This window comes from Astatotilapia calliptera, chromosome 20 (assembly GCF_964374335.1).
Source record: "Astatotilapia calliptera chromosome 20, fAstCal68.1, whole genome shotgun sequence".
Classification (NCBI taxonomy): domain Eukaryota; kingdom Metazoa; phylum Chordata; class Actinopteri; order Cichliformes; family Cichlidae; genus Astatotilapia; species Astatotilapia calliptera.
In genome coordinates this window covers 14,848,149-14,873,581 of record NC_137441.1, presented here as the reverse complement: position 1 = coordinate 14,873,581, position 25,433 = coordinate 14,848,149, and the positions used below count along the sequence as shown (strand labels likewise).

The 25,433-nt window shown below is 41.0% G+C and overlaps 1 protein-coding gene across 4 annotated transcripts in view; it reads right to left on the bottom strand.

Annotated features, from left to right (window-relative positions):
* LOC113013122 (uncharacterized) overlaps positions 1-25,433 on the bottom strand; it is a 46,775-nt gene that overhangs the window by 17,247 nt on the left and 4,095 nt on the right. Inside the window, exon 1 of one of the 4 annotated variants that reach the window (XM_026153766.2) lies at positions 9,904-11,772. The exons of 2 other annotated variants lie outside the window; for them this stretch is intronic. The gene's annotated coding sequence lies outside the window, so the exon portion shown is untranslated. Of the gene's footprint in view, positions 1-7,608; positions 7,748-9,903; positions 11,773-25,433 lie in introns of those variants that run through there. One more of the 4 variants, XM_026153767.2, reaches the window with a different exon arrangement.

Below are 25,433 nucleotides of genomic sequence, written 5' to 3'. Positions count from 1 at the left end.
ACTGTAATACTGCTGCAGACATCTCGTACGTTCACTCTTTGAATTACATAGTGTGTCATCATTGGTGGTAGCACACTTGCTTACACTTGCTGTAGTCTGTAAGCTGCAAGCATTAATAAAATGTTGTTCAGTAATTATTTTTCTATATCGTCAGAAATATTAAAGCAAATTTCATTTAAATATTGTGATTCAATTTTAAGGCTGTATCGCCCAGCTTACAAAAGTAAGAAAAAATAAATAAATAAAAACAATTTTAACTCACATCATATCCTCCAATAACACACGAGGGTCGAAATTTTACATTTCCAAGTATTTCAATGAGTGCCCTATGAAGGGTTCACTGAAAGAGCAGAAGAGCTGAATAGAAATGACTTCAATACCAACAGCGCCAAATGTTGCACAAAGCACAAGCTGGACGGCTTTGGGGAGTCTGAGTATATATTAAGTATATTAAGGTTCGCCTCAGCATTTCAACAGTGATTCCCTGCAGTCATCCAAAATTAAAGAAATCTGTGCAGCTGCTCTTCTTCTACTTGTATCCTAGAATGGCTCTCTTATAACGACTTACATAAGGTTACTTACATTACTTAGTTTCTGATTTGGCAAGCTTTGCGAAAGAGACATTTTTGGAGCATCACGTGCGTAAACACAATGCAGAACATGGAAGTAAAAATATTATGTAAAAATAAATCTATTTTGTATTTTACTGATTAAATTATTTTGACAATGCAGCACCAACTTCTCTGCCATTGGTCTCCATTAAGCATAAAAAACATACTGTATAATGAAGATGTTAATTAACGCTCACCGTAACACACATTGTCATGTTTATGCATTATCAAACTGGACAGATTACACATCACAACCACAGTATTTCACCAAGGAGAGAAATTAACCTTTTTGTTTCCATCAATCACATCACTATCTTTGATTTGATGCCCGCCACTAACTAAAGTTGATGAATCTATTTGCTAAATGTGGGGAAAAACAGAACACAACAAAACAAAGAGGAAAATCACTCTCTGCCTACATCCCCACTGCATAAACTATTATTCTAAAACTTAAGCATAATAATATCCAATATCACATCAGTACTAAGAATGAGTGTGTAAATGAGAAAAGACATTAATGTTACCATAAATAACCTCATAAATTAAAATACTGTAATATCATAAACATATTCTTTATTTCAGTAAATTATCCAAAAATAGACTATAAGTTAAAAAGGACACTCTTACCATTAGTGGGGTAGAATGAACTATTAATATGGCAATACATTATAATGATTCCTCTTCAGGTACAATTATTGACAGAGTAGTAACAAATATCAGTACTTCAGAAAAACATGCAGTCACTGAACTGCACACCCAACAGTTTCACCAGAGTTATTATTTTATGAGTTCTCATGCAGCTTACTTAATGAAAGTGAGCAAAAGCTGCAGCGAAGAAGAAGAAACTCACTTTGGGTAAACAATATTGAAATAACACAATCCTGACATTAAAGAACAAACTAACACCACAGTGTAGTGAATGAAGACACAATTTCAGCTTCTTCGGGTGTATTTTCATCTTCGGTTACATAGATATTAAGATTCATTTTAAACTATTGCTGTATTTTCAATTCAATTTTATTGATAGCGTTAAATCACGGCAACAGTCGCCTCAAAGCGCTTTATATTAGATAGATACAGATACAGACTGTACAATGAATGTTATTTTGATGCCATAGCCACTGTGGGCAACACTTTGTGATAGAATGATAGTAATAATTTAGTAATAGCTCAAATAAGAAATAAACAATAATAAAACAACAAAAAACTAAGATATCACTAACAAGACTGCTTGGTTAAATTTACTTATGTAACTATATAGTTACAATCAGGAATAGTATCAGAGTTTTAGCAGGTAATTCGACATTAAAAACTTATCAGTAAAGCTGTAACATCTGGAAAATCTGTCAACATCCCACAAACTATTTTTACACACACACACGTAACAGTAAAAGCCAAACGTAACAACACGTGACAGTATGCAGTGTTTTATTCATAGATGACAATCATTTCCACCTTTTTTCGCTATTTATAGTTTGGCTGGTGTTTTAAAAAAAACATTGTGTTACCTCAACAAAGTTTTTTATCTCATCGTTTTTCTCTTAAAATAAGTTTCAGATTTGGCCATTTTGTTTCCAAAAACTACGCAAAGAGACTTTTTTTGGTTGGCATGACTGTCAACTTCAGTTGAAAATAGTCACGATGAAAACTGACGACGACTCGCTGATTGACAGCTTGCTGTTGAACGCTTTTGTATTTTGGTAACTTTGAGCAGCACCAATAACCTTTTCAGAGATGGATATCTCAAAACCTCAGTATGTAAAACCGAAACTGTCTACAATGCTAGACAGGTGAGTTAAATTTTCTTTTCCCTCCAATTCCCACGTTGGCCACTGTCTCTTCTGTCCCCAAGCTTATTGAATTCATCACATAAAGACTCCCCCAAACCCCACTGTTCCCTCTTCACACTTGATTAATAAAGCCAGCATTCATGCAATTTTTGTAAATGCAGCCAGACAAGGCTGATATGCCCCTGCCATGATCCTGAGCACAGCTTTCAACCTCTGTCATCACATTAGGACAAATTCAACTAAGTGATTATTAATCAACGGCAACAATGGAGTTCTGAGATATGAGGGTTGCTGCGTAAGTGTGTGGGTCTTTGTGAATGAGCGAGTGTGCAGCACTGCTCTTTCCCAATAAATCAACACATCAGTTACAGGCCACCAATGCCCATCGAGTGATATGACATATTTTCACTTAAATCACCTCCACAGCACCGACTTGTAACTAAACAGTCTGTCCTCTTTACTTCCCACCTCCAAATCAATCAATAATGCCATTTGAAGATCAGTCATTGAAGCACGCATTATCTGTGTTTGACAGAAATAGATGGCAATCAGAGAAAGAAAGAGGAGAGTGTAGAGGACAACATGCCTTATGAGGCAAGTTCATCAGAGGCCTGTAGTGCAGCATATTACAGCTAAAAGGAGACGCGGAATCACATCATGTCCGTGGCAATCTCAGGCCCCGCGGGACACCGCTACGCTGCGCATAACAACATGGACTGATGGGGAGACAGCAGTAAAAAGGGAAAGAGACGCACAGGAAGGCAGGTGGGGTGGAGGGATGGGGGTGCGCAGCTTAACCCTCTGACATTTTTGCCATCAGCTAAGCCTCACTAATACACACGGACACACACACACAGGCACAGGACTAAGACCTTGTACAGGAACTTGAAAATTCAGTTTGCAATTTAATGCCTATCCCGAAGTGACCTGTTACAAACGGTCGCATAAAAGATCAAGTGAATTTAACCTGCTGAGCTTTTGTCCTGGACTAACGTTCTAATCTCATAACCAAGAACAAATATGATTTGGACTCTGCTAAAAGCTTACTAAGCATACTTTCCTTAATGAGCAAAAGCATTAAGTGGCAAGTGTAGGGTCAGTTTTTTTGGTTTTGTTTCAGAATAGCCTGTTTATTTATGAGATATAAATAAATATGTTATATATATATTAATTTTGGAGGGGAAATTCTACATTTTTTTGACATTTTAAAAATTAAGTAAAAAAAAAAATTAAAGTTTTATCAAAAAAAAATTAAAAAATTTTTTTTTCCTCAGTTAGTTTCTAACTTCATGAACATCAGTATCCGGCTCTGCAGCTCTGGCACTGCTGCTGACAGTTATCCTTTGCTGAGCTGCTGAATGTGTCTTTCTTGCACAGAATGTATGACTTTTCTCTGTTGACCACAAGATCATCAACTGCCATTTCACCTAAGCCTTACGTTACTTGTGATTTAATATGTTCACTTATTAAACATTCAAATAATTCCAAAATCATGCCACATATTCAAAACCCCTTTGCTGTACACATTTAAAAATTTACAGCCAGGCACGCACTTTGCTGATGCGGTGATCTGTCTATGAGATGAATGGTCTGCTTTGTCTTTCCCTAAATTCAACCACGGGTGTCGTCTTATTTTCAAGGCCCTCTCTCTCTCAGCTATCCATTTTTTATTTACAGACCTACATCCGTCATAAAACTACTGGTAGTCACTGCCTTCGCTCCCAGGGGTTGTTCCTTTTATGTATCTACAAAGCATTTACTGAATTAGGAAAGAGCATATTCAAATTTGCTTGGAATCAGGTGCAAAAATCTACCGATTTAGTATTATGTTAACACTTCACCTGTGCACCTGTGACGACTGTGTGACAATTCAGTTGTGTTTCTGTAGCTTTAAAGTTTATAATATTGTATGTTTTTACATGTCACTGTCCATCTTTTGCATACATACAGTCTTTTTTATGTTTTGCTGTGTGCGCATTATTGTGTAATCCATGGTAACTAAACAGACTGCTGCCCATCCCTGAGCCTGGTTCTGCTAGAGGTTTCTTACAGTTAAAAGGGACTTTTTCCTTCCTGCTCTTGCCAAGTGCTTGCTCAAAGGGGGTCATTTGATTGTGGGGGTTTTCTCTTTATTTTTGTAGGGTGACTACCTTTTAATATAAAGTCCTTGACTTGAAACTGCTGCTGCTGCGATTTGCCACTATATAAATCAAATAACATTGAAGTGAAATGAATTGAGCTGCTTTCCATCTTGGACAAGACATGCTAATTTGAGATTTTTGATCTGTATAATTACTATTACCCTTATTAAATGAAGGTTAAATAACATCCATCCATCCATCCATCCATCCATCCATCCATTGGCTTCCGCTTATCCTTTTCAGGGTCGCGGGGGGCGCTGGAGCCTATCCCAGCTGTCATAGGGCGAGAGGCGGGGTACACCCTGGACAGGTCGCCAGTCTGTCGCAGGGCTAACACACAGGGACAGACAACCAGTCACACTCACATTCACTCACACATTCACACTTAGTGGCAATTTGGATTATCCAATTAACCTATTCCCAGAAGCTGCATGTCTTTGGACGGTGGGAGGAAGCCGGAGTACCCGGAGGGAACCCACGCAAACACGGGGTTAAATAACATAAATAAATGAATAAAAATAAAAGATTTTCATATTTTTCACATTACATTATATTTACATTTTGTCTACTACATCTACTGATACTCTGCATTTATGTTTTTTAACCAATTACATGGATCAAAACCCATCACATTACTAACAGACTTACTAACACCATCCAAGAACTAAACTCGCATATTTGTCCATGCCACAGCCCTGCATACTTGTCCAAAATCAACAGTGTAGTTTATTTTCTCAGCTTGACAAACGTGCCAATTAATGCTGTTTGTGTAGCGTTTGATAAAACCTGCAGACCTAACATTACTCAGAACATGATAGGAAATAGCTAATCTAGAACTGCCTTTTAAAAGATTCGTCAGAAGAGGGACGGACTAATGTTTTGTTAGATTTAGTCTTCTTATAGGATTTGCTTTGAGTACAGAAACTACAGAATAATGTCAGGCTTATCCTTTAGCCTTAAGGCTGTGATGGGACTAACTATGATTTTATTGTATCACACAGCATTTGTATTACATCGTCACAAAGCGTATTATGTAATTCAAATGTAAATAAATGATATTTTGCACATTATGGTGCATTTTGGATACGCTGTGCTGATTAAAGGCCCTTGTTGTTTGTCTGCCATTATAAATCTTAAGGGCACTTGGTTTAAAATGTTAAACAGGTAAACATTTCTAAAATCCGCTCTCTGCTATTCTCACCAGAGGACAGTTGGCAGCTCTACCCCGGTTGCTGTTGGGTATAAAGAACTGTTTGTTTTATCTGTTCCACACCCGATCGAGCGCCTATGATGTCCTCGAACGGCAGCCCTTGTGTTGTTTTATTTTTAGAGTTACACAGGGTTTTGACATTTCACTTGTTTGCCTCATCCTTTGTCGCATGGCGAAATCTTTCCACCATAACACAACAAAGAAAATCCCAGAGGTTGCTCAACAGATTTCTTTGTTTCTCTGAGTTTCGGAGGGGGTGGGATACGTGTTTATTTTAACTGCAGAATGCAGGATGTGCAGAGCAAATAACATTTACCATGAATTGGTGGGAGTTGAATAATAAAGTGTGAGAAATGAAACCATTAGCGTATCTACTGCCTGAAAGCTAATGCTGAATGGGAGCATTTTCTCTTGATGTATATGTAAATTTCAGAGCTGACAGGAAGTGTGTGTGAAATCTTCTGAGTATAAAGAGGCTGTGCAGGTCAAGCTAATAAAAATAGGAGGAATAGACTCAATACAATTTGTTCCGTTCCTGCTTTGTGAGTGCACAGAGGACAGTTCCAGTGAGAGACTACATAAGCTGCAAATACAGTATAGTGCTGATCCTACAGACTCAGGGAAGGCAAGACCCCATTTTCCTCTCACTTGACTCGACTTAATTAACCAGAATGAGTCAGAAGCAACACTCAGGATTTAAGATTTGTCCTTATGGGATTGGGGATCTCTCTCGCTTTCTCTCCCTCACTCCCTGTTTTCCCCTCTCCCTCTCTAACTCTCTGTTTATGGTTGACTTCAGTGCTAACTTCCTGCTCATTACTTTAATGATGGTTCTACTGTGAGCTTATGCTCACGAGTGCAGTTTGCGTTTTAACACTGCAGTTTGGGAATAGCAAGAAACGCACACACACACACATGCAGAGAAACTCATGCATACAGTGACAGAGAATCAAATGAAATCAAACTACTATGTATGCATTATGTATGTGCGTTGTTACTAAAAAGAAAAGCTCCAAAATTCAAGAATCTTTCACACTATGTATCACCATCCGACTTGCATGTTATCCGCAGTGTTCTGCGACCATACATGCTCACGTTTCCCGAGAATAAAAGAGTTAATAACAGACGGGAAAGTAAATGGGAAGAAAGGTAGAGTGCGTCAAACGTCTCTTTTTCTCTTCTGAAGTATCAGCAGAACTCCGTACATAACTGTAATACAGAGAAAGAGTCTGACAGACAGATATATCCAACCCCAGCTCTCTGCTTTTGCTTTAGATGCATTATTCATCTGTGTGCCAATTTGGAGGAACCCTCCCAATTCCCCAGCTGGCAGCAAAAAGACGAGAAGCGCGAGAGAGAGAAAGAGAGAGAAAGAGAGACAGGCAGACTAGAGAAAAAGAAGTCGCCGCAAGAATGTCAGAAAAAAAGAAAGACAGAGAAAGAGAGAGAAGAGGGAGAGGAAAACACCAGAACAAAGAATGGGTGAGACAGATGCAGTAAAGCGGGATTGGGAATGGCTCAATCTCTCAGCTGCAATGTAGTGAAACATCCAAACAGGATTTCGAATGATCCAGGGAGACTTCTCCCTACATGTTTTAATATTCCCAGCTCTGTTTGACTCGTCTGCACAGAGCAGATTAATGACGATTTCCACACTAAAGACTCTTAACCCCTTAGAAAACACATAGGAAGCAAAGAGCAGGGGCATGAGGCTCACTTCTTTTTGCCTGAAACCAAACTGCACACTATCGCTAAATCCCAGTTTCACACACGCAGCAGTGTAAATGTCAGTGCAAGCGTGCTGTCAAACATATGCAAAACACTTGCTTAACGGCATGATGACACCAGAAACTCACCATTTTTTTCGCAGCATGCTCCATCATCATCTCTTACTACCTTGAGTGTCTTGATAATGTCATCCCTGCACTCCCTCCCAGTAAACCCCATTACGCTGACAGCTGTGGAAGCTACCCATCCTGGGACAGCCTGCCCCAGATTTAACCCTATCTCACCCTCGCCCTCTTTTCAGGTTTGTTACCTATTATGGCAAAACACTGCCACATGAACAGAACAGATTACAGCCCAGCAGAAGATAAAATGGTCACTCACAGTAGCACCTCCTCGCCGTGATGAATGTGGGCGTGTATGAGGGGGAGGGGGAGTGGCGGGCTAACTGTGTGGGGCTGGATCAGCGGGATTGCTGTTTAATCTGCTGCTATCTCCCCATAACGGAACACCGGGTGTTTAGACCCAACAGCTGGTTGAGTCCACCCCCAAGCCTGTGTTACTGCAGCACTAACACTTACTCTTCAAAGGTTTCCTCCTTATTATATAACCTCACTTTTATACTGTACAGCACACAGTACAGTATATGTACCATATCTGATTGGTGATCTGCCACATACGTGATCATTTCCACCGTAGTGTTATGAAACAGCATTAACCAATCGCGCTCCCGTGGAGGGCGTTGGCTTGTGCTTCTTCGCTGAAGGATCTGTCAAAATGTGGAGCTGCTCAGAGGATTCGCCTGTCAGATTTGGCCTTATTTGTCACTTTGCTGTGATTCTGCTCCCTCAGCTTTGTCATGTCACCGTTTCGACTGCTTCAGAGGGCTCCTGGGAGGTGCTCGCTGGGAGAATATATGCCAGGCGTTGTAGCTGATTTACATCAGGTCAGTCCTCTCTGAGACAGATGGAATGCTTAAGCTCCGCACAAAACACTAGTTATGATTATTTAAACAACTACGATAATCTCCAGAGCTGCTGTTACCACAATCAAACTACAGAAACAGGTCGTGTCCTATATTTAGCAACGACAGTTTATGGAAAAATATGTCATGTTGCAGTACTATTGGAAAACTGTAATATATATATATATATATATATATATATATATATATATATATATATATATATATATATATATATATATATATATATATATATATATATATATATATATATATATATATTATAACTGAATACAAAGGATCATTAGTAGTATCGATTTTGATCTGAGCATCTTATTGGTAACGGCTTAATTTTTCAGCGTGATTATGATCCCATACCATAACTGGATTTTTTTTTTTTTAAAGGTAAATAAACTGGTTCCTTTATAGCGCTTTTCTACTTTACTTGATCACTCAAAATACATTATACAACAGGCCTCGTTTGCCCATTCTCACCCATTATTCACACAAGTGCTTTTTTCTATGTTTAAGGTATTTCTATCAAATGTTCACACAAATTCACACTCCGATGCATCAGAGAGCATCTTGGGGTTAGTATGCTGCCCAAGGATATTCGGTATGAAGACTGGAGCAGCAAAGGATCAAACCACCTGAACCACCACCACCTGAGCAACAGCCATGCCAGTGGATCATTCATGTGCCGGTCTCCCAGACATCAACATTACTGAAGCAGTGTGAGATCATTTCGACAATACAAAGAAGAGTTTCGGATGTCCTTCAAGAAACCTGGACAACTATTCCTGAAATCTACTTAAAGAAATAGCAAGAAAGCTTGAAAGAGAGTTAGGCTGTATTGAAGAATAAAAGTGGTTACTTGACTTTAAAGCTTGTTAGAAGTGTACAAAGCCTGTTTTTTTGGTTATATATTCCATTTCCATTTATGTTTGTGCATCTCTTTAAATTTTTCTAGCAAAATATTATATTTTTAAGGTTTGAGCTACATGGGCAGGGTGTGTGATCAAAATGCTGCTCTTACGACTGGAGATGGACTCAAAAAGATTCCACATTTTAGTTCTTCTTCAAATCACACAGGCCTGAGTGATCGGAGCATCACGCTGAAGGAGGCATGCTCTCATTTCAACGTCACAATATTTGATACGTTTTCATTTTGTAGCTCAGATACGCAAACGTCACCACCTCAGCATGTAATGAAAGGCATGTTGAGACCGTGACTCCCTCTCTAAAATATTCACAGATTAAAACACAAAAAATGACAAAGGTCCCACATAAGCTAATACAGTCAGAAGCCCACACGCATACACGTGTAGACCCACATGGCAGCACCAGTTCCCAGGTCTCCGGTGGCAAGTGATGTTTTCACACTTATGTGGGGAGATTGCTATTTCTGCGCAGAGCCAGATAACTCAATTATTCATCACGGATGCTGGTGCACTCACTTTACCTCAGTTAGGATGGAGGCGGGTGTGTCTTCCTTTGAGTGTGTGTTCCACTCGCGCTTGTCTATGCTCGATTCGGAGCGTGCGCGCGTGTGTACGAAGACCTCCAACAGAAGATGAACTGCTGACATGCCACACCACACAGCAGGAGAGGAAAGAGGCAAGAGGAGAAAAGGAAAAGGAGCTGTCATAAACATGGCAATCAAAGAGATATGAAGCGGGAGGTGAGGATCAAAGAGCAGAAAGAGAAGAGGCAAGGAATTAGTTCCCTTATCTTCTCTCTAAGCCAACCGCGCACCTTCCAATCCTCTACAGCTCAATCAACAGTTACAAAGAAAAAAAGATTTTTTGAATTACCAGCAAAACTGAAACTCAGCTACCGTGGCGCTCAACCTTTTCAGCACAAGAGGCTTTTTTTTTTCTTTTTTTTTATCCACCTCGCGTACTCTTGCTCAGCAGCTGTACTCATGAAATAAAGCATAACATTTCAGCCTTTTATTAACAGTGCACCTAATCTTTTCCAGTTTAAACTTAATGGGACAATTACTCTGTCGCTTAGCATCTGATGTGCTTAGCCGTGGTCTAGAGTGGCTCCAGCTAATCTCGAACCCAGAGGGGTTAAAAGCGCAGCTGCATGCCAAACTAGACCTGATTGCTCTGTCAAAACAAGCACAGGTTCAGCTGAACCAAAGCTAAACTGGAGCTAAAAAGGGGGTGTCTGTTCCGCCCAACGCAGTGAAACCTCAGTATCATGCAGAAAACCGAAGGACGGCTTCTCTGATGACTTATGACTATGCCAAGGGGCGATTAATTGCGTTGTTGCACTGTTTGGTATTGGTATAATTGTGATATGCACTGTATTCTGTTATGTTGGCACTGCTGCTCATGTTTCCATATTAACATGCAATTAATCATTACAAGCATGGGTGTAACATTACATGTATCCGGTCTGAACTGTTCGTTACCGACGTCTGAGACTTCTGTTTGGTACGTCATCTTATCTAAACAGTTACTGTCAGAATACTATAATTATGTCCACAATCCAGTCTTGGCAGTCGGGGATGAGTTCCTGCCCCAAGTGGAGGAGTTCAAGTATCTCGGGGTCTTGTTCGCGAGTGATGGGAGAAGGGAGCCAGAGATCGACAGACGGATTGGGGCTGCAGCTGCAGTAATGCGGACGCTGCACCTGTCCGTCGTGGTGAAGAGGGAGCTGAGTGTAAAAGCGAAGCTCTCAATTTACCGGTCGATCTACGTCCCTACCCTCACCTATGGCCACGAGCTGTGGGTAGTGACCGAAAGAACGAGATCGCGGATACAAGCGGCAGAAATGAGCTTCCTCCGAAGGGTGGCTGGCCTCTCCCTTAGAGATAGGGTGAGAAGTTCGGCCATCCGGGAGGGGCTCAGAGTAGAGCAGCTGCTGCTCCACATCGAAAGGAGCCAGCTGAGGTGGTTCGGGCATCTGACAAGGATGCCCCCTGGGCGCCTCCTGGGTGAGGTGTTCCAGGCATGTCCCACCGGGAGGAGGCCCCGGGGCAGACCCAGGACACGCTGGAGAGATTATATCTCTCGGCTGGCCTGGGAACGCCTTGGTATTCCCCCGGATAAGCTGGAGGAGGTGGCTGGGGAGAGGGAGGTCTGGGCCTCTTTGCTTAGGCTGCTGCCCCCGCGACCCGGCCCCGGACAAAGCGGATGAAAATGGATGGATGGATGTCCACAATCCTGCAACAGCAGAGTAGAAATTCCTGACTGCAAATCCCAGAAATGTTTGGCAGTGCACCAGGTATCATCTATGCTGATAGAGTTAGCCTGGAAACCCAGGCAGACCCTATACAATTATTGATCTCACACAATGTGTTCACGTCACGTTTTAAGTGACCTTTCTGAAAGGTCACAACCTACAAGTTATGTGCACACACGCTGTACAAGTCAACCGATCCTTAAATAGGAAAGAATGATTTTGTCACGACTGAATGTTTTTATGTCATTGAGTTATTTGATGACTGATTCATGGCACTTTAGTTCTTTTTCCACCAATGAACCACATTAAGTGAGAAAACATTTCCTACCTGAAAGTATCTGACCTTGTATTGACAGTATATTTGACAGAGTTGACTCCTTAAATTTTGAAGTCATATCATTTCCTTTGGGATTAATAAAGTATTCTGAATCTGATTTCATCACAAAGTTTCCAGTTAGTTTCCTTTAGGCTGATCAACACTTAACACACTGACCAGTATCGATAATCTATTAAATAACAGCACTTACTAACAGTAAAGCTATAAATGGGATTTGGTCTGATGATGCACACTGTATAGGATTAATTATAGGGCATGCAACATGGGTACAAAAACCCCGGATGACAAAAACAGCGGACGACAGTGCAGCATCTTCAGCTGTGTCGTTAGAAAGGGTGTAATGTGCAAATGAGGTGGTCTGGGTGGGTTCAAATCCAGAGCACTCTATACTTTATAATGAGCAGAGAGCCACTTAACCACACGCCCTTACACACTGGAGGGTAAAGGTCATGGTTCAGGGTGACTCTGCAAACAGCTGCCGATTGTTCCCCCTAGAGTCCATTTATTGCCCCTAACGCCATATGGACCTCTTGGAAGACCTGACTAAACCCACTGTACACACGTAGCCTTTGGACACAGACAGTACGTCTACATATGCTCAGACATATTGTTCATGTAAACAAAGACATTTCCAGGCTCATAGATAAAACTTCTATGGGTCTAGCTAGATATGAGATGCATGAACATGCACGCATACAAAATGTAAATGACTGCATCCTGTATCTGCACATTCTGCACATTTGTTGCATCTCCAGGCATCAGTCTTAATGCACAAGAAAAACCTGCAAATATGGGAAAGACACATAACTCTGTATCAGTGGCAGGCTATCTCGCTTGTGCCGGTGCCCTTATTTCCCCGAGGACAACTCCGGCAAGCCAATTGGAGCAGTTACACATGCCAACACTCTCATGCAGCCATTTAGCACACCCACCCAGTGGCTCTTTTCATCACCTTTACAGTCAGTAACTCTCACGAAGACGCAGACTACATGCACATGGCGTAAATTCACAGAAACAAAAGAGACACAAATGCAGACAAACTGTCTTATTTCGAATGATCACACAGAGACACAAACACACTCTTCCCCCACTTTAATCTTCAGGGCAGGCAGAATCTATGAGTGATTTATTTTAAACCTTTCCCTGGGGGTTTTACAGGATTGAGCCAGCACTGAACCTGATCACAGCACTCACTTTCTATGTCAGCAATTTGTGAATCCACCCCCTTAGTCTGAATTTGTCTGGATGCGCATGTGTGTTTGCAAGCAAGCTAATGAGTGATAGAGAGCGGTGGGAAGCAAAGACATGGCGAGTGAGGGAGAGAGAGAGAGAGAGGGGGAGACGCAGGAAGAACGAACTGGCACTGTGATGAGTGTGTACTGTAACTTAGCATACTGTCTGTACCACACACCCCCATGGTTTTGGGTGGTGAGTCACCCTCTGCACTTGCAAGCTTGCATCCAATCGTACATGCCTTTGATGTGAAACACAATTTCTTTTTGCGTGTTTTTGGGTGTGTTTATCGAACCTCAAAGACATGAAACGTGAACCTCGAATGTTCTGCACAAGCTAAGCTCTGGGACAACAAAGTCAAAGCGGGACACACCCTCAACAGTCGCCCTACCATCTCCCATTCACAGCCCCATAGCTACTCAGTACCATCCAGATAACTGTGTCTAATTTCACTGGATACTACATTTCCATTTGAAAGGTGGTTAGTGCCTATTGAGCAGTGTTATCGTTGCTGTGCAGACAGAGACAGGTTCCCTCGCTCCTCCCAGCCTCAGACGGAGAAGCCATCGATTTGATTCAGTCTTAAAAGCCAGGTCAGCCTCAACAATGGCAGCTTATGGAAAAACCATTACCCCAGGTGAATTCTGAAACGTTAACCTACATGCATGTTTCCCATCACTCTCCTGCTTTCCCTGACTGTCCTACGAAACACCACAGATGGAGAAGAGACAGGAGAGGGAGCTCTGTGGGTTGCTCGTCAATGGAGTATTGCATGCTCCTCACTAGGTGAGTCATCCTGCCTTTCTTTACACTCCTTGTCCAAGGCCACCTACCTTACACCTCCACTGTAGCACAGCTGCTGCCAAGTTACTACGCCTGCTCATCCATTACACTACTCACAGCCTCTGACACTGAAGAAAAGCCACAGATGACTAATTTTATCAGCACAAATCGTGCTGCTACATCTAAAATGATATGTGGGGTTTGAAGCAGAGACCCATACCAGTTAGCTAGAATATCATTATCTTCTGCCTTTCGCCTGTGTGAATAATGTTAAGAACAGCATTTTGACTGTGCTTGGAGTTCCTTTCTATTGAGTCTAACATCTGTTCACTTTGGCTTACAAACAGAGCTGCCAACCAAGGGGAAGATGGGGTTTATGTGTCATTTCAGTTTGGTTTAATTTTCCATACATTCATTATCCCAGGTGTTACAGGGCAAATGATAGCGTACACACTTTAGAGGCTCCCATTCAACTACAGCACTTAGTTGAATGCACTTAGTACATATAGTCACCAAACACTTTACTAGGTACCCCTTACTACAGGGAGTGCAGAATTATTAGGCAAATGAGTATTTTGTCCACATCATCCTCTTCATGCATGTTGTCTTACTCCAAGCTGTATAGGCTCGAAAGCCTACTACCAATTAAGCATATTAGGTGATGTGCATCTCTGTAATGAGAAGGGGTGTGGTCTAATGACATCAACACCCTATATCAGGTGTGCATAATTATTAGGCAACTTCCTTTCCTTTGGCAAAATGGGTCAAAAGAAGGACTTGACAGGCTCAGAAACGTCAAAAATAGTGAGATATCTTGCAGAGGGATGCAGCAGTCTCAAAATTGCAAAGCTTCTGAAGCGTGATCATCGAACAATCAAGCGTTTCATTCAAAATAGTCAACAGGGTCGCAAGAAGCGTGTGGAAAAACCAAGGCGCAAAATAACTGCCCATGAACTGAGAAAAGTCAAGCGTGCAGCTGCCAAGATGCAACTTGCCACCAGTTTGGCCATATTTCAGAGCTGCAACATCACTGGAGTGCCCAAAAGCACAAGGTGTGCAATACTCAGAGACATGGCCAAGGTAAGAAAGGCTGAAAGACGACCACCACTGAACAAGACACACAAGCTGAAACGTCAAGACTGGGCCAAGAAATATCTCAAGACTGGTTTTTCTAAGGTTTTATGGACTGATGAAATGAGAGTGAGTCTTGATGGGCCAGATGGATGGGCCTGTGGCTGGATTGGTAAAGGGCAGAGAGCTCCAGTCTGACTCAGACGCCAGCAAGGTGGAGGTGGAGTACTGGTTTGGGCTGGTATCATCAAAGATGAGCTTGTGGGGCCTTTTCGGGTTGAGGATGGAGTCAAGCTCAACTCCCAGTCCTACTGCCAGTTTCTGGAAGACACCTTCTTCAAGCAGTGGTACAGGAAGAAGTCTGCATCCTTCAAGAAAAACATGATTTCCATGCAGGACAATGCTCCATCACACGCTCCATGCTCCAAGTACTCCACAGCGTGGCTGGCAAGAAAGGGTATAAAAGAAGAAAAACTAATGACATGGCCACCTTGTTCACCTGATCTGAACCCCATTGAGAACCTGTGGTCCATCATCAAATGTGAGATTTACAAGGAGGGAAAACAGTACACCTCTCTGAACAGTGTCTGGGAGGCTGTGGTTGCTGCTGCACGCAATGTTGATGGTGAACAGATCAAAACACTGACAGAATCCATGGATGGCAGGCTTTTGAGTGTCCTTGCAAAGAAAGGTGGCTATATTGGTCGCTGATTTGTTTTTGTTTTGTTTTTGAATGTCAGAAATGTATATTTGTGAATGTGGAGATGTTATATTGGTTTCACTGGTAAAAATAAATAATTGAAATGGGTATATATTTGTTTTTTGTTAAGTTTCCTAATAATTATGCACAGTAATAGTCACCTGCACACACAGATATCCCCCTAAAATAGCTAAAACTAAAAACAAACTAAAAACTACTTCCAAAAACATTCAGCTTTGATATTAATGAGTTTTTTGGGTTCATTGAGAACATGGTTGTTGTTCAATAATAAAATTATTCCTCAAAAATACAACTTGCCTAATAATTCTGCACTCCCTGTAGTACTAGGTTGGACCCCTTTTGCCCCCAAACCCTGGAGGCCATTTGAGTACAGTGAACTTCTTGCCATGTTTCCAACCAACCATCAGAAGATGTGCACACTATAGTCATAAAGGAAGTGAAATGGTTATTAACAATGTTTAACACAATGTGTATTTAGAGATACAGTAACATTCTACATCCCTTGGCTGTAATGAACGGTTATTCAGTTCAGCTCCATTTAACAAAAACTGTTTCCACAAGGTGCTGTTGCCTACAATAATACACAGAAAACAGAGAAAACCCCAACAGTTAGATGCCCCCTATGAGCAAGTGCTTTAGTGACATGTGGGAAGGAAAAACTCCCTTTTAACAGGAAGAAACCTCTGGTAGAACCAGGCTCAGGGACTGCTGCGACAAGTTAGGGTGAGGGGAGGATGACAGGCCAGAGATTAATAATAACTAATGAATAAATGCAGAGTGGTGTATCAACCATCATCAAAAAGAAAAGTTTTAAGCCTAACCTTAAAAGTAGAGAGGGTGTCTGTCTCCGGAAGGTTGCGCCACAGAAGAGGGGCCTGAAACATCTGCCTCCCACTCTAGTTTTAAATAGCCTAGAAACCACAGGTAAGCCAGTAGTCTGAGAGCGAAGAGCTCTATTGGGGTGATGTGGTACTACGAGGTCTTTAAGATAAGATGGGGCCTGACTATTCAAGACCTTGTATGTGATCAGAAGGATTTTGAGTTAGAGTCTAGGAGCCAGTGAAGAGAAGCCAATAGTTTCTGTTGCCTTCCTATCAGCTCGAAACAGTCTGCCTGTTGTCCTCTGGCCTCTGGCATCAACAAGGCATTTTCTCCCAGAGAACTGACACTCACTGGATATTTTCTCTTATTCAGAGCATACTCTGTAAATCCTAGAGATGGTTGTGTGTGAAAATCCCAGTAGATCAGCAGTTTCTGAAATACTCAGACCAACCAGACTGGTACCAACAGCCATCACATAAATTCACCTAAATCTTTCTTCTCCGCTCTGAAACCTCAGCAAATCATCTTGACCATGTCTACATTCCTAAGTGCATTGAGTTGCTGCCGCTGATTAGACATTAGGGTTAACAAGTGGATGAGCAGGTGTACCTAATGAAGTGGCCAGCAAGAGTATTTTAATCATTTTAATTATTAATTAAACTAAACATAGTACAAAAACAAGCGAAATGAGAGCCAAACAGATGAACTTCTGTAGCATAAATATACAGTATAATGTATTAAACCTGCTAATGGCAATGTTTTATAATGTTCAAACACAGCACGATGAGAGCTAAAAAACGTCATAACAGTTGTTTTTTCATATATGTTGTTATAACTCTTTGTTTTATTGGCACAAATAATAGCAGATAAATAAATAATGAAAAGTGAAATAAACAGAATATGCTTATATAAGCATCTAACAGTAGGAGACAATGATGGCTGACATCATATGTATAGCGCCACTTGCAGTGAATTTTTGAGCATGATGAAAAGCATTAGCTGAGAAAAGTTCAATAAAAATACGCATTTTTAACATAAGCACGGGATAAACAAACATCATCATAATGAACCAGCCGTTTTTGCTGTGGAATCATCGACTTACTAATGGTCGCCAGCAGAAAAACAAAACACAAAAACAACAAGAAAAAAACACATAACTGGAGACGTCACAATGCTTCTGTATATAGAAAAAACAGTATAGGTATTGATAACATTCATGAACAGAAATGACTTTGGAAAAGTACCAAACATCCTATTCAAGTCCTATTTCCTGAATTATCCAATACTTAATTTATTTGAATAAAAAAAACAACAACAACAACAACAAAGGAACAGACATTACAGGCCATTAATATTTTACAACCATTAATGCTCACTATGGAAGAACCAAAGGGTATGAGTAGTGATAAGGACATTAGGTCTAAACCTGTTATATGAAATGTTCTATGCACTTGACTTCATTTCGCTGAATGTCTGACCAGCTGCATGGCCTTGCATGCTTCATGTCAGGGAGATGTATGTGTACCGATGTAAATAGGGTTAATATAGTGCAGGGGCACTGCTAATTGGGTTAGCAAAGATTCCATTACAGCTACCACACTGACAGAGCCAGCCTGCTATCGATCAAATGGGTGAATGAAGGGGACAAACAGCAGGTGCTTTAATTAAACAAGTCCAAGCACATGAAAAAACCCACCAGACTGTATCAGCACACAAATGTGTCTCTTTACACTGAAATGAACTGCACCAGCTTGGTTGCAAAAGGGCAGACGTATGTGGATATGTGTATATACACACACACACACACACACACACACACACACACACATATATATATATAAAAAAGGGTGATGGTAGTTGCACAAATGGTAGCAAATAACTAAATAAATATGGATTTGTGCATGTGTTTGCATGAAAAAGTGTGCATGAGCGAGAAAAAGACAAACCGCATGGGACCTAAGCGCTCTTTCATGTGGAGGTGAATACATAAATAATAAAATTAAATCATCAAAAACAGCCCAAAATAGTCCCAGCCCTTCTTTCAATAATATACGCACCATATTACATGTTCTACATTCACTGGAGTCACATTAGTCTGTATCAGTCCTGACATTAAATTATCTATAAATTGAATTGTCAAAATGATGATTACTATTTTTTTTGTTAGCACTTGCTCAAAAATTAAAATGACCTAAAGATAGCAATAAGAGGCTTTCTGATTAGAAATGTCATTTTGCAATAAAATGTAAAAGAACTATTGTCAGTAATGCGTTGTTTATCTTCCGGCTTTGATGTGCTGCTTGCTTCCATAGCTACTCATTATCTGATGGTAGCTAGGTGCAATCTGCAAGGTGTCGGGGGAGCAGAGTGCTAAATAAAGATATTTTCAAGGTTTTCAGACACCAAGAAATCTCAACCCCAGTTGTGTCACTTTACTTCCTCGCTTAGCACAATGTGCTGCCTCCTTAAATAGCTCAGAGTTTCTCTGAAGCCAGGCACTTGACTTAACACCAAGATAGGCAGATAGGGGAGCGTGCAGCAAAAAAGGAAAAAAGAAAAAGAGACGTCAGTGCACAAAAAACCACACCATCCCCGCTGTGACAGGCGCACAAACCCAACGCAAGATCTCAAGTTTCGTTTTGTGTGATCCTGCTATGTACTATGTGATAGGTAGATACATAAATTCTACCTTTTAGGTTTTGAATCGGATGTATGGACGCGCTTGTGACAGGGTACTCATCTGGCCATGTGTCAAAAGTTTTTTTGGGCCATTATATTGCATGTTTGAAAACCTGAACTGACCTCAGGGAGAAAGTGCAAGTAAACGACTCTGATGTGAGCTCTTGTGTAACGAGATACCTCTGAATCCTGAAAGTTGTGGAGTGCCGAAAACCATTATTTAAACGGATTAGCCCCCCTCTTGTTTATGTTTTGATTTTGCTGTGAACTATTCTTTAAAGCCAGAGGCAGCCTCTGGAGTGGAGTTCAGATGATGTGATCTCTCTTTCCACAAGCCACTCTTATTAAGCAGCCCCACTAAAAGCCTGAGGATTCTCTTACTAAACCAATCAATAAAGGATCTGTCTTGCCATGGTCCCCGGAGCCCTCGACTCCACCCTTCATTCTTCCTCTGGCTTTCACTGTCCCCCACAGGCTCACTCATTCATGGTAAGCACAGGGTGAAGCTGACGCTACTGTGCATGCGTGTGCATGTGTGACAGATGTGGTGCCTGATGTGCCACTATCTAAAACCTCAGGAGGTGAAACGGGTGAAAATAGTCCTCTGAGGCGGAGCTGAGGAGCAAACCGCCTGTTAATGAATAAATAAACAGGGAAGTCAGCATGAATGCCCCACTGTCACCGTGTTCTCTGAGTGCAGAGGCTGATCTTCCATCGCTAACACCTGAGTGATTGTCAGAGGAATCAATAAACAGCTACTGTTGCAAAGGTGAACTCGCCCACCAGTGCACACTGTGCTCCCACTGTCTGCGTCTCTAACAGAAAGAGACTTACGGCGGAGGAACACCTCACATTCAAATTAACGCATGAGTGTGAGTCGCCAGTGAGAACAAACATATAACAAACATGCATACGACATAAGTGGAAGTACAGAGACAGATGGCTGGTATAATAGCATCAAATCTAATACATTCAATGGGAAGATATAGCTGCACTCAAAAGACAATAAAGAACTTTTAGCTCGTTTCCTCTTGTACATTTTTTTGCTGACGTCCACTCACAAACAGATATTCATTGCAATCAATAAACACTTAAAAATGTCTCCAATAACTAACTCCATGTATGTTTGCTAGATGGTGGTAGCAAATGTGATTTATTTGCAGCCAAAGCCAATCTAGAGGTCTCTCGCACAGATGCCGGTATTAAGCTTAAGTAAAACACCTGATGCAACACCTCTGTAACTATATAGACGATGGCTTTAGCTCAGCCTAAATCTGATCATGGAAAATGCATATGTAACACTCTTTTCTTGAACCAAGAGTAGGGAGTATTTCTTTTGTTATTTACAGCAGTACAAAACAAGAGGCAAGCTAAAGAAGAGCATCCCATCCTCGCTAATGAGATCAAGAAGATATGCTCTGTTTGTGCAGATTAAACTTACAGTATAAACACTTCTCCACCCACAAGAAGTCAGAAACTCTAACTTTAAGAATGAAAAACTCTCCTCCCTCTTTTATCAGCATGGAAACAGGGTACTTGTTGTACTGTAGCTGTAAGGCTTTTTCAGTGTGGCCCTGAACATTCAGAGGAGCAACACTGCAGACAGCAGAACGCTGTCGGGAGTGCTGGAAAAGGTCGAGCCAAGTCAAATTTCCTTAGGCAAATGAAACTAAAAAGATTCACTTTTTATTTAAAAATAGGAACTTTGCACACTTCGCACTTTGTGACTACATAAATGTCGCAAATGGTAAATCGGTTCACGCACAAAAAGGGGACATTTGTGCAAGACATCACATGCAGCTATTTATTTTATTTTTATTTGTTTACTGACATTCTATGGTTACTCACAATTTTGGCCACAACAACTGAAGAGATTTTTCTGCAACCCCTGGACATGCTTAGACACACCACATTTTCTAAATTATAAGAAAGAAAAGAAAAAAGTCTGAAAATACAGACAGAGTTTATCAGAAATCACCTCTACTTAGGTAATTTTAGAAGTCTCAAAGACTCATTTAGCGATCTGACTAATCATCTAGAAAAAAATCCACCTTCTCAAGTTGCACCTGTAATGCATCACACAGTTATGCATTCTGTGGATTCACATTGTGCAAACTGAGCAACTGGTTTACGATGCATTCATTTTTTCCCCCCTTTTTCTAAAGAAATAAAAAGGCTCAGTCACTCGTGACTCAAGTACAAAGTAGGGCAAAAATGGCACCTACACACGTCTGGCACTCTGAAGAGAAAGGACTTTGGTGATGATTAGGATTGGGACAAACTATGTAACCCGATATAGCACTTCTTTCCATGTGATACAGTGGTCTGGTCTACACCAGTGCCAAATATTTTAATAACTATTTTTTAAACCATTAAGAGGTCCTGAGTGGATTCCCAAATTTAATTTTCTGGAATTACTACTTCATGAGTTCTTGTGGTGGAGCTTACTGAATGAAAGATGACGAAGAAACTCACAGGGGACATTTCACAGACAGCTGGACAAAGTGACTCAGAGAGCTAATTAATTAAACAATATTACACAATACAATAAATCAAACAAAATTACCAGTTTTTACCTTTATGGTTATTTTATTCTCCCTCATTTCCACAGATAGATTCGATCTACTGTAAATAACTGTCCTGCTACGTGACACGTATCAAAGAACTGTACGGTTGCATTATCACATTATCGTTATTGTGGGTGATTTATCGTGTTTGCATTGAAACATGAACTAGGTTATGAGTTAACTTGTGGTTCCCACAACGGGGAAAAAACCAACACACACGCGCATTTTGTTCGCCTTCATGCAACCCTACCAAAGAAATAATGGATCACATGCAGTGGCAATGCTGAGTATGAGCTAAAGATGGAAGGAATATTTCCTCAAAGCATAATTTGACAACTATGCCTGCAGTTGAGACTTAAAGGGTTTCAGACTTTCTAAAACCGGCTAATAGGAAGTTTAATGCGAGAAGATTCATGTGTCTACTACAGTTTCCTCTGCCTAAATAACCTGACATGTAAAAACTGCAGCATTTTATTACAGTAGGGTCATTTTCTTCAGCTTTTCATCAAATTACTGGATGAGGTTGCTTACTTCAAGAAGTAATGCTGAATAAAATAAAGCCCAAAAGCTGGCTCCCCCCAGGGCTGTGTGCTCTCCCCCCTGCTCTTCATCCTCTACACTGATGACTGCAGATCCACACAGCCCAACTGTCACCTGGTTAAATATGCTGACGACACAGTTCTCCTGTCACTGCTGTCAGGCCCCTCACAACACCACGGGCCTGCTCTTCAGGAGTTTGTAGAGTGGTGTGACAGCTCCAAACTTGAACTGAACGTGAGCAAAACAAAGAGATGGTGGTGACCTTCTCCAGTAGGCAGAGGGATCTGGCCGCTTCAGTCACCACCACCATCCACGGGAAACCAGTGGAGGTAGTTGAGGAGTACAAATACCTGGGAACCATCTTTGACAACCTCCTTAAATTCTCTGCCAACACAGAGGAGATTCTCAGGAGGTGCCACCAACGGCTATACCTCCTTAGGAAACTCAACTCCTTTGGAGTCAGCACACCCATCATGATGACTTTTTACTATGCCTTCCTGGAAAGCATCATGGTCTTCTCCATCACCTGCTGGTTCCACTCCCCCAGCCTTCAGAACAGGAACAGACTGCAGCACACTCCATCAGTGTGCTCTAAAATCATTGGCCTGCCTGTCAGAACTCTGGCACAGGTTTTCAGCCAACAGGCCCTTAGACAGGCAGCCAAAATCATCTACGACCCATCTCACATTCTTCACCCTGCATTCTAATGGCTCCCCTCTGGGCGACGCTGCATTTCCTGCAAGACTGAGAGGAGGAGAGCCACCTTTGTCCCCAAAGCCACTCTGCTTTTTAACTCCAGCCGATAAGGCCATTTCCCACACCCATAAACATAAACTACACTCTTCTTATACTACCGACACTTTTTTCACTTTTAGTCACTTACAGTTATTTATTCACCTTTCAGTCACTTTAATTTTAAAACTGTATATACTGTATATTCATTATTTCACTCTTATTGCCTGTTCTTATTGTGCTCATCTTCAACGTCATGCTGCTCTGTTGTTTGTTAATTGCCCCTTGGGGATAAATAAAGTCTTCTGATTCTGATTCAAGGTTCAAAAGAGGAGAATAACTTCTCTCAGGTCACGTTCAGCAGAAGAGGCTGTAGTACATTACTTACATGTAATAGTAAAGCTAAAATGTTCTAAGTACATTATTTTATGTCGTTTGGATTATAAGTGCATTACAAATAGACATAATGGGGAGTTAAAAGCATAACTATGTAAATCACTGCCTTTTCTTTACTTTATTTATTGTTCGCGTTTGTTTTCAGGGACATTATGCTGTAGTGCCGCTGAGACATGAATCAATACTTACTGTATGAATTACCGTGCTCAGACTCTAATGGCAAGCTTTTGCCACGCTAAGCCTGAAATATATTTAGTGCACAGCGAGACAATGGACACTAAACATTCCATGCACTCGACAATTAGTCGGGAGGATCCTGCATAATTGTTAGTTAATTGCGTCAAGTGATGACTCAGGGGATGAGCCGTGGTAACCACTTCCGAGGCTTTTTTCATGGAAAATATGGTGAAAATGATGAAGGCCCAACGAACCTGTTTTTGTTTTGTTTTTTTAATTAGGCTAAGCGAATAGTAAGAGAAGTGCTGTGCAGTCACTGTATTGATCTGTGGTATGGTAATTTTATCTGATATAAATTTGTTAGAATGCACATTATATGTATCTATTGAATATGTTATCCTTGAATGGCCACTGCAATGCCATTTACTGCCTTATACAACAGAATTAATAATTTAGAGCATTTTATGCTGAGAGTAACTTTTGGTGCCCTTTGGTAACAGATCCGTGGCACTAATGCTGGGTGGCAGGCCAGTTTGAAGCCCTGCACTACAAGTCAAGGCTAGGGCACATCTGTCTGGCTGACTGGCCAATCTACAGCCCCTCGATCCCTGAGCTATTAGGCACACAGCTGACATGCTTGCATGTGTATGCACATGCACACTTTGAGGATTCATGGACCATTAACGCTGTGATCTGTAAAGTTACCATCACGCTTAACAAGCAAACCAAAAGCCACTGAGAATGGCTTACATTTTCAAAGCTCTCAACAACTACGTGCTGCCGAGGGTCTCTGCCAGAGAGATTATAACAGAAAGACAAAAAAGGAAAATAAATAATAATAAAGAATCCTGATGGGAAAACTCTGTAGCGGCAACATGTAACCCAAAAAGTAATCTGCTTTGTAAAGTCAGTTGTGTTGTTCCATTGCTACAAGCACAGTTTGCAACTGCAAAGTGTTGGTTTCACAAATCACTTCAGAGCGTGCAATGTATTTTGAATCTGGATGAGTCAGTATTGCTGCAGTTTGAAGAACAGAGTTGACATAGAGCTAACATTAGTTAGCTAATCAAGTTAGCCGTTGTTGGATTTGGGATCAGTGTAATCAGCGTTCTTAGCGTCAGTCTCACATTTGTCAGATTATGAGTCAACCCATTTCATGGATGTGCAACATGCACACAATGGTCACCGGCACACTCACAGCCATACACCAACATGTCGCCATGGTGTGGCTGTTAGCAAGTTCTTCACTGTGAGTGAGGAGGGCACAAACTTCACTTAAATTGCAGAGGAACACCACCTAACAACTAACCTAATGAGACACTTAAATCACCTTCACCTTTGTTTCTTATGAAAAAAAGTGCACAAAAATGAAAAGTTGATTTTTGATTCTGTACGCTGTCAGTTGTAGTTCTTTTAAAGAAAATCAAAACTGACAAAAGTTAGCATTGGCAAATCACACTTAGAGAAAAAACAAACAAACCACAAAAGAGAGAAGTTGAAATTGGACACAAAAATTGCACTTGGTTCAAACATATTTTAAAAAGGAAGATTTGTGTGGCTTTTCTTCTAAACATTATCATTCTTACTTAAAGTCGGGGCAACATATCCCTCTTTTTATCATGTATGCATAACTGAATGGTAGTTTGCATGATTTAAAAAAAATCTTTTTAAAAGAGAGCATGATACTGTGAGTGGGATCAGAAGGATATCTGCTAAAAGCTAGCATGTAGGCACACATC